The sequence below is a fragment of the Anser cygnoides genome, chromosome 25, assembly GCF_040182565.1.
Source record: "Anser cygnoides isolate HZ-2024a breed goose chromosome 25, Taihu_goose_T2T_genome, whole genome shotgun sequence".
NCBI classification, from domain to species: Eukaryota; Metazoa; Chordata; class Aves; order Anseriformes; family Anatidae; genus Anser; species Anser cygnoides.
In genome coordinates this window covers 6211370-6222396 of record NC_089897.1, presented here as the reverse complement: position 1 = coordinate 6222396, position 11027 = coordinate 6211370, and the positions used below count along the sequence as shown (strand labels likewise).

Here is an 11027-nt window from a genome sequence, read left to right as displayed (position 1 = left end):
CCACTTTGTTAAGAGGAGTGGTTACTTTGAACAAATTGAGAGCAATGAAGGAGATCATTCCATTGTTTTAAGATTTCCATAACTCACTGTGCTTAAGCGCATAAAAATGTAGACATTTTGGCAATAAAGTTTGGGTAATTTTTGACAATGAATCAAAAATCTCTCCCTCTTGCTGCCCTCCCCCTTTTCCCTTTTGTTGTTCCTGAAGGCAGCTGCCCCCCTCCCACCCCCCCCATGTTCCACCCTCTCCACCCCATGTCCTCATGAACGGAAAAATGTCTTCAGCAGAAACCTCCCAGCTTTTAATTTTCTAATCTGCAGCATCTGTGCCCAGCCCCTTGGCTCCCACGGTCTGTGGGGTTGTGTTTGCCGGGAGGTCACGCACAAGGCTACGGGCAGGTTCTGCGCTGCTCCAGGGGCAAAGCCGCGGCACGGCCACCCCTGCGCTCCCGTGCGGCCGGGTCCCTGAGCGTCGGACCCCGACTGCTGCTGCCCGCTGAGGGCTGGGGGCAGCCAGGGTGCCGGGAGCTGGAGGCGAAGCGATGCTGCTGCGGTTGGCAAGGGGGCACAGCTCCCTGTGCCGGCACCGCTGCTGCACTGCGGCCGCCTGCCCCCCTTGGTGTCCTTAACCCGTGCACAGAGCTGGCAGGGGGACCAGGCTGGTGTTCTGACTCGGAGAGATCAGGTTTTGGTGGTGGTGCTCTTTGGTGTTTTCTTGTTTTTCTTTGTTTGTTTGTTTTGTTACTTTGTTGTGGTTTGTGGGTGGGTTTGGTTTGGGTTTGTTGGCTTGTTTTTTTTATTTTTTTGTTTTAAATGTTGCAGGGATGAACTACCTGAGCCCTGTGCTCTATGCAGTCACGGGGGGGGGGGGGGGGGGGGGGGGGGGGGGGGGGGGGGGTCTCCCTAAACTATGTAACCATGCAGGAAGCCCCGGCCTCATCCTGGGCAGCCTGGGGGCAGCAGCAGGAGGCACCCAGCAGCTTGCGGGCCATCCGCTACCCCCGGTGCAGGGCGCGGGTCCTGCAGTGGCCCCATTCCCCATGCTGCAGTTGGTGTGGGCGGCCCTGGTCCTGTCCCTGTCCTCACCTCTGCCTGTGGAGGCCTTGCACTGCAGGGGAGCTCCTACAGGTGCCGGGGGTGTCTCGTGTCTGTCCTGGTCCGAGGTGGGATACCACGCAGTGCCAGCACCGCACCTCTGCTGCGTGTCTGTGCCTCTGCTGGCACTCCTGGGCCGGCTCCTCCCCGCTGTTTGTGTGAGGGGCCACGTTTTGAGTGCAAATATTTTCCATGAAGAGCAGAACTGTTTAGGTGAATAAACATTGTTTTGTCAACATCTAATTTTCGCTGGGAAACCAGTTTCCTGGACGGGTTGGGGGGGGGGGGGGGGTGGCACTGCGTGTCCCGGGAGCCGCCCACAGCCCCAGCACCAGTGAGCGGGTGGGGGGGGGGGGGGGGGGAGCTGCCTGCTGCCATGGGCTGGTGGCCCTGCACTGTACCGTGACACAGCACAGCACCCCACGTCAAACCCTACTGCACTGCTCCGCACCAAACTGCCCCGCATTGCAATAACCCAACCCGCATTGCGCCGCGTCACACCAAACGGCGCCGTGCCACTTCAGCCTGCACCAGGCCGCACCGCCTCAGCCCGCAGTGCACTGCCGCTCACCAAAGGGCACTGTACCACACTGTGCCAACCTGCAGCCCACCAAACAGCACCACATCCCACCAACCAGCGCCACATGACACCAAACGGCACTGCGCCACACCTCAATGCACTGGATCGCACCAAACTGCATCGCATCGCACTGGATGACACCGCCCTGCCGCAGAGCTCAGCAAATTGCACTGCAGTGCAGCAGCTCACACCGCGCTTCACCAGCTTGCACCAAATGTCACCACATTGCATCAGATCGCACCAAACTGTACCATCTCTCACCAAACTTTACCGCACTTCACCACATCTCACCGAACTGCACCGGATCTCACCGAACTTTGCCAGATTGCACCAAACTTTGCTGCATTGCACCAGATCTCACCAAACTGCACCGCATTGCACCGGATCTCACCAAGCTGCACCGGATCTCACCAAACTGCACTGCATTGCACCGGATCTCACCAAACTTTGCCGGATCACACCAAACTGCACCACACTTCACCAAACTGCACCAAATCGGACGGCACTGCAGCAGCTCTCACCATGCGGCGCCGCGTCACACAGCTGGCTGTGCGAGTGCACTGGTGCCAGCGTTTGTACGCAAACCAGCAAGGTTGCCAAAAGCCACCTGGCTGTGACCAAGTGCCACCGCCACAGGACTGACGTGCAACGCAGCTGAAAAGGCTGGAGCATGTTTGTTAGTGTTAATCATGACTGACATTACGAGAACCAGATGATGGTGGAGCCAGGAATGCACTCGCCCATTAGTCACTTCAGATAAATACAGTCATCTGTTTTAGCAATATGAGGGCTTCAGAGATTAGCCAAGAAGCGCAGGCACACACGCTCGCACTCGTCAGGAAAATTGCAGTAACCTGGGCTGGACACAGGGCAGGCAATACAAGGCCAAGTGTGACGTGCACGTGTTGGGCCATGGTTACAGCTCGTGTTGTGCTTTTACTTGGTGCTCAGGCTGCCCCTGCGGGACGGTGGCCACAGCGCTGCCCCCGCTGCACCCAGCGCCCAGCCTGGCTGCGGAGCAGGGACCAGCCGGGCTGCAGCATGCCCGGGGCTGGCGCTTGGTGACCGTGACAGTGCTAGCACCGAGCCAGGGCTCTCAGGATGCCTCACAGCTGAAGCATGCAGTATTCTTGTTTCCACCCATGTGCTCGACAAAAACAAAGGGCGAGCGTGACAGCAGCCTGCCACAGCCTGGTGCAGCCCCAGCCATCCTGAGCTGCTCGCCCCAGCCCCTTCCTCCTCCCCTGGGGCTGCAGCGGCCATGCCCGGGGCTGGTGGTGCTGCAGGGCCCTGGTGCTGCCTGCCCGCTGCTCCCGGGCTGGCCCTCACCCTGCATCACTTGCACTTCTTCCCCCCCCGCCTCTTTTTTTTTTCAGTGAACAACTTTATTTCCCACTTTGACATTTACCAGACACACCTGGGAGCCTGCCTGCCAGAAGGAGAAATGGCACAAGAGGAAATACATCTTCACAGCCTTGAGAAAGGAGAGGTTTGGAATCCGAGTCCGTAAACACCGTTGCTGCGCAGTGAGCAAACCCAGAGCAGGTTGTGCTCTGGAGAGTGTAACCCCACCTCCTCTGCTCCTTTTCTGAATTAAACAATAGGAGAAGCAGACTGCGCTCGTCCTTCTCTGACTGGACGCTGATGGTTTAGGGATGCTGTCCTGAGAGCAAGCACCTGCCCCCCCCCCCCCCCATCAGCTGGGGAGGAATCTCTGGCCTGCAAAAATCCCCCTCACTGACTCCTTGGGAAACTTTTCACTTGTGACCCCCTGAGCCTGAAGATGAACACACACAGCTCTGAGCTGGGCTTTGGCTGTCTGGGACCCGCAGGACAACCTAAGGAACCGCACCATTTCCTCTGGGTGCTGGTGACCATGGCCTCCTGGGCAGCCCCAGAGCTGGCACCGAGCACTCTCAAAATTCACCGTGGTGGGCACGGCCCCTGGGGCAGGAGCCAACTCCCCGGGCAGGACCCGGGCCCCAGAACACCGGGCACAGTGGGCAGGCAGCACAGCAGCTTCCCCAGGGGCTGCAGTGGTGCTGAGGGCCCGGCCTCCCCTTGCTCGCCGCAGCGCGTGGGGTCACCACCTGCGCGGCCAGATCCAGTTTCCGCCTCTCTGCCTCCATCAGCCTCGGGCACAGTGATGCCGTGGGCGGGGAGGTGGCCATGCAGCGGGTGCATTAGCAGCCACCCGTGTGAAATCCCTCCAGCACCGAGCCCGGCGCCTGCTGTGCTGAGCAGAGCCCAGGGCAAAGCTCTTCGCTCGCTGCCTGGCTCCACCGCCGTTGGGCAGCGCCGCAGCCCCTGCAGTGACCGCGGTGAGTGCAGGGGCAGAGCGGAGCCCAGCCAGGACGTGGTGTGTGCTGGAGAGCTGTGACTGCTCCGAGCGGTGCCTGTGTGCGAGGGCAGGGCTGCCATCTGCAGCGCCGTTCTTCCCGGCCACTTTTATCCTGGTTGTGCCCAGCTGCAGGAGCCTGCACACACGCTGCTCTTCCACCTCTGCATTTTGTCATGTCTTCCGGGCCGTAAATAGGGGTGCTGGCAGGCAACATAAAAATAAATCTGTAAAAACATTGGTATTTTATTTTATAGTGGTCACAGCCTGATCTTGATTAAAGACCCTTCCCCATGTTGCTAGAGCAAATACCTGGTAAGGCAGGGCTGTCTCCTTCCGTGAGTTACACAGGTATGGAGCGTAATTTACTCTCCCCACATCTTCCACCTTCAAAACACAACAGCATTTTTCTGTGCCTGAAGTTGCCAAGATAACCCTGTGCATTTGTCACAGGCACATTTAAATGATAAATGTGACACCTCTGGGAGGAAGCACCGCCGGGTTGCTCTTCCCTGGTCACGCAGCCGCAGCACCACCCGCGCCGTCCTTCCCGGTGCAGGTTTTATCCCCTCACCTTTCTTTCCAACTCGCCGAGCAACAACTGTCATGTTTATACTCATTCCCTCCCCAAAGTCCTGTTCTACCTCAAGGATTAAGCTTTCATCCTTCATTATGAGTTTCTCCCCCAGGCAACATTTTCCAAGAAGAAAAAGGAATTTCTGGGATTTTGCTTTTAAGAGATTATGTTACTAAGCGTGTGTTTGTGCCCAGGTGAGGAGCTTTCCACACACACACGGGTGATTTGTCACAACCTGCGTCAACAGAGCAAGTGGCACGGCTCTTGCGAGGCAGCAATGTGGGGAGGAGGGTGCCTGGTCTCTGCTAGTGGTCGAGCCGCCCGTGTCCCCAGAGTGCCCGTCACCAGCCCCATACCGACCACACTGTGAGCAGCCACTTCACTCTCCTCTCTGGCACCGCCACACTGCTCCAGGGCCGCTCCTCTCAGAAGGACGGGTGCCAGGGCGCATCACCAGGGCTGCAGCAAGGGAGGAGGCTCAGCCCCACTCATCTGGGGGGTCACTGCTGCGGTCACACAGCTTGAACCAGAATCCCCAGGCACCGGTGCTCGCTGCCCAAGGCCGATGCTGCAGCATCCTTTGCAGTGCTTCAGTTCTCTCCATCCCCAGCGGCGTTGTGACCTACCCCTGCTGCTCACACCCAGCGGAGCTGGGAGCAGCGCTGCCGCCACCTCCTGCTCCTGCCTGAGGAGCCCCGGTGCCGCTGTGCTCCCGTCTGGCCGGCCGGGAACCCTCCGCCACTCGCGAGGAGCACACACCGTGCCGGGAGGCTTGGCGGTACGGACAGATATTTGGCTGCACAGTAACCGCCGGACGAGGCTGTGCTTTCCTTGGCTACAGCTCTTGTTATTAAGTCTTTTCTGGGAGCTCATCTAAGACCAACAAATTAACATAAGGGAAACATGATAGCTAACGGCAACCCACCAAAATAATCCGAACCTGTGGTTACAACGGGGAGGGCAAACACAGCCTAGAAAGAATAACTGCAGCATGCTTAGCTTCAGCGCCGCGGCTGCCGCTGCTCAGAGCCGAGCCCGGCTTCGCCAGGAAAAGCCGTCGGCAGCGGAAGGTCAGGTGCAGCCTGCAACACGCGCAGCCTCCGGGGCCCCCCGCCCGCCCCAGCCCCGGGACGCAGCCGGCCGGGAGCCCGCCGGGGCTCGCACCCCACCCAGCTCCGCAGACACTTGGACCGCGGACGCGGGGCGATGAGCAACGGCCGGGCCTGGTGAGTCACCGCGCTGAGTCAGATGCTGCTCGTCCTCCCGCATTAAATAGCGCTTCTTCCACATGTTCTGGGGGACGACACGAAGATATGTTCCTAGAGAGATAAGCAGCTTTTCCGTTGCTTTGACTGTAGCCATTGCATGTAATAATCAAGGAGCGGTAATTGATGATTGCTTACTCTGGGTGCTCAAGCACGGCCGACGTGCTGTCGTGCTGCCAGAGCATCAGGCCATAACCCTGCTGTTGTGAAATTAAACAATTACCAGATTCTCCACTGCTTTTTGATAAATTGTTCTTAACTCTCTTTTAAAAGTCAATAAATAAAAATAGTAGACTCTGCTCCTCCCCAAGAGATGCTCGGCTTGAACATCCAGGCACAAAAACACACTTTCTTCTACAGAAACCTCCCCGGAGTTCCTGATGGCACAGTGCCCTGCGGAACTCAAACACAAAGGGTAAAGCACATCAGAAAGACTCATAAATCCAGAGGCAGCCCAAGCACATGTAGCCGGCAGAGCCCTGCCAAAACGTGCATAACAGTAGGTATGTATCACACACAGACACACACCACCGTGGGTATTAAAGAGCCTAAATCTGATTAAAGCCTTTCTACCCCCCACCAATGGTCAATTCCATAAAACAGCTCACCCAGGAGACTGAATTCATTTCATCCCCAAAGTCTAATTAAAGCCATTAGTGTATTCCTTGTCTTTCTGATAAGATCAAAGCATTCCAAGAGCCAGTCATTACCTTATTTTCAAGACAATTATACAACATCTAGCATCGATTTATTCTGCCTCCAGCTGTACACATTTATCTCTGTCTATCATCGCATAATCTGCGCCATCAGACACAACAAGAGCGCGGCTATCAGCTGACAAGGGCTCGGACTCGCCTTGGTGGGTTTCTTTTTCACCCTCGACTGCAAGTGAACATCAGAGGCAGCGCTGGGTGCCCGGGGCCATGTCCCCAGACGCCAGCCGGGGAGCAGCCGGATGCCCACTGCCACCTGCAAAGCGGCCGCGCAGGTCCCCTCCGCACCCATCCCGCAGGGCTCCCTGCTGCTTGGGGCGTCCTTCCCAATTCAGCTCCCTGCAGCCCCTCTCAGCCCCCACGTAAGCAGCCAGGTACCTTTGTTTCATAAAGCTGCTCTGATCCTTCTAAACCTGATCTCAGCCTGATCCCCCTGAACAGGCACCGTGTGGCAGGAACGGCTGCGCCCTGCATGCCCGAGGCGTGCTGCCACCCCGCTTACAGCACCCGCAGGCCCCCGACGCTTCACAGGGAAGCGGCCACCGGGGCTCTGGGTGCTGTGACCACGACGCCACAGCCGTGCTCTGGGCAGGGGCCCCGCAAGCATCCAGCAGTGGTGCGATGCTCCTGCTCCAACCCTCCTTTAGGGATGCTCTCTGCGTTGTGACCATCTACCAGCCGAAGACAAACCCACATTTCCTCTAGACCAGCAAGGAAAGACCAGCTCCTGGCCATGCCCTTCCCGCTGCCCGCCGGGTCCCTGCAGCACCCAGCCCCACGCGGTGCTGGATAGGGTTGTGATGGGAGCCCACCGCCGAACCCAGGCACTCGCCGGGCCCTGCCCTGTGCCGAAGCAGGGCTGTGCACGCACAGGGTGCCTTCCCCTCGCATAAACACATCTCCAGCAGCTCACCGCCCCTGCGAGAGCAGAGCTGTGAATTTTCATCTCTCAGCTAATCAACTCGCCTGCTAGTCCAAACTTGTCAGGAGCTTTATCCCTGCCCTGCCAGCCCTCCTTCCAGCCCATGAGTGACAGAAGACGTTCCCATCCCTCCCCGAGACACATCCAGCTGCTACAAAAACAAACATCCTCCCGATGGCGACCCCTCCTCATCAAACAGCCCTGACCCCGGTCCCGCTGCCCGCCCGCCCCAGCGCTGCCCCCAGCCACCCTTACAATCACAGCGGCGCTGCGCCCGGCCGAGCATCCCGGCACAGTTAGCGAAAGGGCGATGTTTACCAGCGGGGACAGGAGAGTGGAGTTACCACCTAAGCTGGAAATTTATTAATGGCTGGTTCTCCCTGTTCCCCCCACCTCCGTGACAAAAGATTAATCACCTGGCAGAGCCTGCGCTGCCCGGGACGAGAGGCAGCTGTGGCAGCACCAGCTCCCCAGGCTGCCCGAGGGGACACAGTCACAGGCAGCCCCACAGCTCAGCTGCCCCCCACCCACCCTAACAGCTTCCCAAGCCCCAAGCGGGGCTGCATTTGCAGGGGGCTCAGCAGGGCTCAGGCAGGCTGCATGCCAAGGGCTCCCTACCTGGGAAGCTGCTGCGGTTTGATGGGGAAGGAGGGTCCCGGTCCTGCCCTCTGCGCTCACTCCGGTGGCCAGGCCCCACGGCTGTCCCGGTGCATTTTGTCACCGCTCTGCACCCCCGAGTGCCGTGGGTGCTGCGGTGGCACAGGCACAGCCTCCAAGCAGGGTTTGGTGCCGGCGGTGCACGAGCAGCCTGGCGGCTCCCAGGCGCTGAAGCCCTTCAGAAACCCGGGGAGGACAAAGAGAAAACCTCACCAAGCACAGGGAAGCTCACAGCGTCACCCTGGAAGACTGCTCCTGGCGGGGCTGCCCTGGAGAAAGGCACCCAGCAGACAACATCTCAGTACTTGCGGCCGAGCCAGGGGAGCAGAGCCCTGCACAGCCGACGTGGGTGAGCCCTGCAGGACCCAGACCCACCTGAGAGCTGGGACCAGAGCACAGCAGCAGGGGACAGAGGCCTGCTGGAGCTGGAGTTGTGCAGCTCCAAGGAAGTACGTTTCAGCTGGATAGCCACCAAATCCTAATTAGATGAACCAAATTTCGTTTATGTTGCAATTATATCAGTATGAACACTGCTGTGGCCACATGCATTGACTTCATGAAGGCACATTAGGGCCCTGTACCTGCAGGGCAAGAGCTCTCTGCAGCCCCAACCAGGAGAAGCTGCACGCAGAGGTGCAGGACAGTGCCAGGAAATACATCCCAGGTGCAGGAAGGAGAGGACTGACAGCCAGGAACGGGGCATTTCAGCCTCTGAATCTAGCCCTGTGCTTGTTACTTTCCCTGTCCCACAAGGGATTGCCCCCAACCCAATTCACCTGGAGCCTCTGACCTGCTGCTCTGATGGTCGTGGTAGCAGCTGACGGTGGGATGAGGCTGTGATGGTGGATGAGGCACTTGGATGGCTCCCCAGGGAATACCAGCAGCAGCGGTCGAGGCTGAAACACTAGAGCAGGAGAGCGGGGCGAGCAGATCTCAGCTTCTCGGCACATTTGCTTCCGCTAAACCTGTGGCACGAAGACTTCTCACAACCCTCAGCACCTGAAGCCTCTCTTGCCTGTGTTCACCCCGGTGGGGGGAGAGCCAGGTCTGGCTTGGGGGCCGGGTTATGCAGACGGAGCACAGGCCCGTGGCTGGGACACCCCGAAGCCGACGCTGCGCGGTGGCCGCGCACCAAAGCGAAAGCAGCTTCTCCCCAGCAGAAACGCAGCGGGACAGCCGCCCTCCTGTGCCCGACAGAGCCTCAGCCCCACGCCCCAAGGCAGCCCCCACGGGCTGCTCCCCCCCACGGGCTGCTCCCCTACCGCCACCCCAGGCTCTGCTCCCTGCCCGGGCACCCCCAGCCCACAAACGCTCCCTGCGGCACAGCACGGCTGTGGGGGGCACCGCGCACACCTGGGTGCTGGGACGGCTTCTGGACCCCGCAGCGTGGGCTCACAGCCCCAGCAGAGGCGCAGACACGCAGCCACCCCCCCCCCCCACGGCTGGCAAATAAATCGGCTCCGTCCTCTGCTGCCAATTAACTGCCCCAATCAAAGCACCTGCACCACGGGAGGAGCCGCCTGGCTTCGTTAAGCCGACTCATTTACAGCTTCTCGGGGTGCTTCTGTGCCGTTCTACCGGCACCCTCCCGGAGGGGACCCCCGGACATCGCCCCCCCCCCCCCAGCCCCCACCTGGGGTCGCGCCGCCGCCAGCCCCGCCCCGCCCCGCCGCGGCCGCTCCCCGCTCCCCGGCCCCGCTCCCCGGGCGCCCCCTGGCGGCGGCGCGGCGCAGCGCAGCCTCCGGGCCCGGCAGCCCCGCGGCCGGACGGCGCCACCCCGCGGCCCGCGCCCGCTCCCCCCCCCCCCCCCGCAGCGCCGGGGCCGCGCAGCCCGCGGCGGTTCTCGGTCCGGAGCCGGGGCTGAAGGACGGGAGGGGGCCGAGGGGCAGCCGGGGGCTGAGGGACGGGGGCTGCTGAAGGACAGCCGGGGGCTGAGGGCCGCCCCTGGGTGCTGCAGTAAGGGGGGGGGCTCGGCCTTGGCGCCGTTCTGGGGGTGCTGCCGCGCCCCCACAATCTGGGCCAGGATCGCCCCAAGTGCCTTCGTTGCTTCGTCTCTCTCCATCCCTGGCGCTGCCGCCATCTCCCCAGGCCGCTCGCTGCTCGCGGCAGCACCCACGGCGCCTGTCCCTGCGGGAGAGCCCTGCCCCTGCTCCAGCAGCTTCCACGCTTACCAGGAGCTGGGCTAACGCCAGCCTGCCGGCACAGCCCGCTTACAGCCATGAGGACGTGCGTGCAGCTCCTTCCAGGGGGAACAGGAAAACAAGCACACTAAGCGAAGCTGCGTCCCATTTCCCTTGAAAGGGGGACGCGGCGTCGAGGCGGCCCGCCACACGATGAGCTGCGGGCACTGCTGCGGGCCCTGCTCCCGGCAGGAACGCCGAGAGGCGAGCGCTGCTTGCAGTTGCCTGCCATAAACCCCACGTTTCCACAATAGCCAGCCTCCAGCTAGGTGATTCCAGGCGGGGCTGCGAGCTGACTAGTCTCGCAGATTTAGGAGGCTGTTGAGAGAACAGAAATAGTGAGTCACTGCTTTTGCCGCCTGTCTGTGACATTCGACTTTGCTGCACCACGTAAACGTGGCCTCTCCACGCCGTGCGCGGGCAGCCCGCAGGCTTGCCTGGCGAGGGAGCGTTGGGTGGGCCGGGATGGGAGGAGGGAACCTCAGCACACCCCGGGCCCAGGGCTGCTGCACTGTGCTTGGGACCTGTACCCGGGTGAAGCAGCGGCCCCACGCAGGGCTGCCAGCTGGGGCAGGGCCGGGCATGGCCCACGTGGAGGTCTCGGGGATGAATGGGCACCTTGTGGCCCAGGGACTGACCAACTCCCTCCCTCGTGCATAGCAAATGGCTCCGAGCAGGGACTCGGCGCTGGGCTCACTGG

The 11027-nt window shown here is 60.7% G+C and overlaps 1 long non-coding RNA gene across 2 annotated transcripts; it reads right to left on the bottom strand.

The window, feature by feature from the left end:
* Positions 1–3038: 3038 nt before the first annotated feature.
* Positions 3039–9771, bottom strand: LOC136786948 (uncharacterized). Of its 2 annotated transcripts, none has more exons than XR_010826609.1 (5): positions 9647–9771; positions 8938–9112; positions 8109–8625; positions 4326–6256; positions 3039–4240 (listed from the first exon to the last, which is right to left on the bottom strand). It is a non-coding gene; the product is annotated as an uncharacterized lncRNA (long non-coding RNA). The 2 variants fall into 2 exon arrangements; XR_010826608.1 differs by lacking the exon at positions 9647–9771 and adding an exon at positions 9501–9643.
* Positions 9772–11027: the final 1256 nt, after the last annotated feature.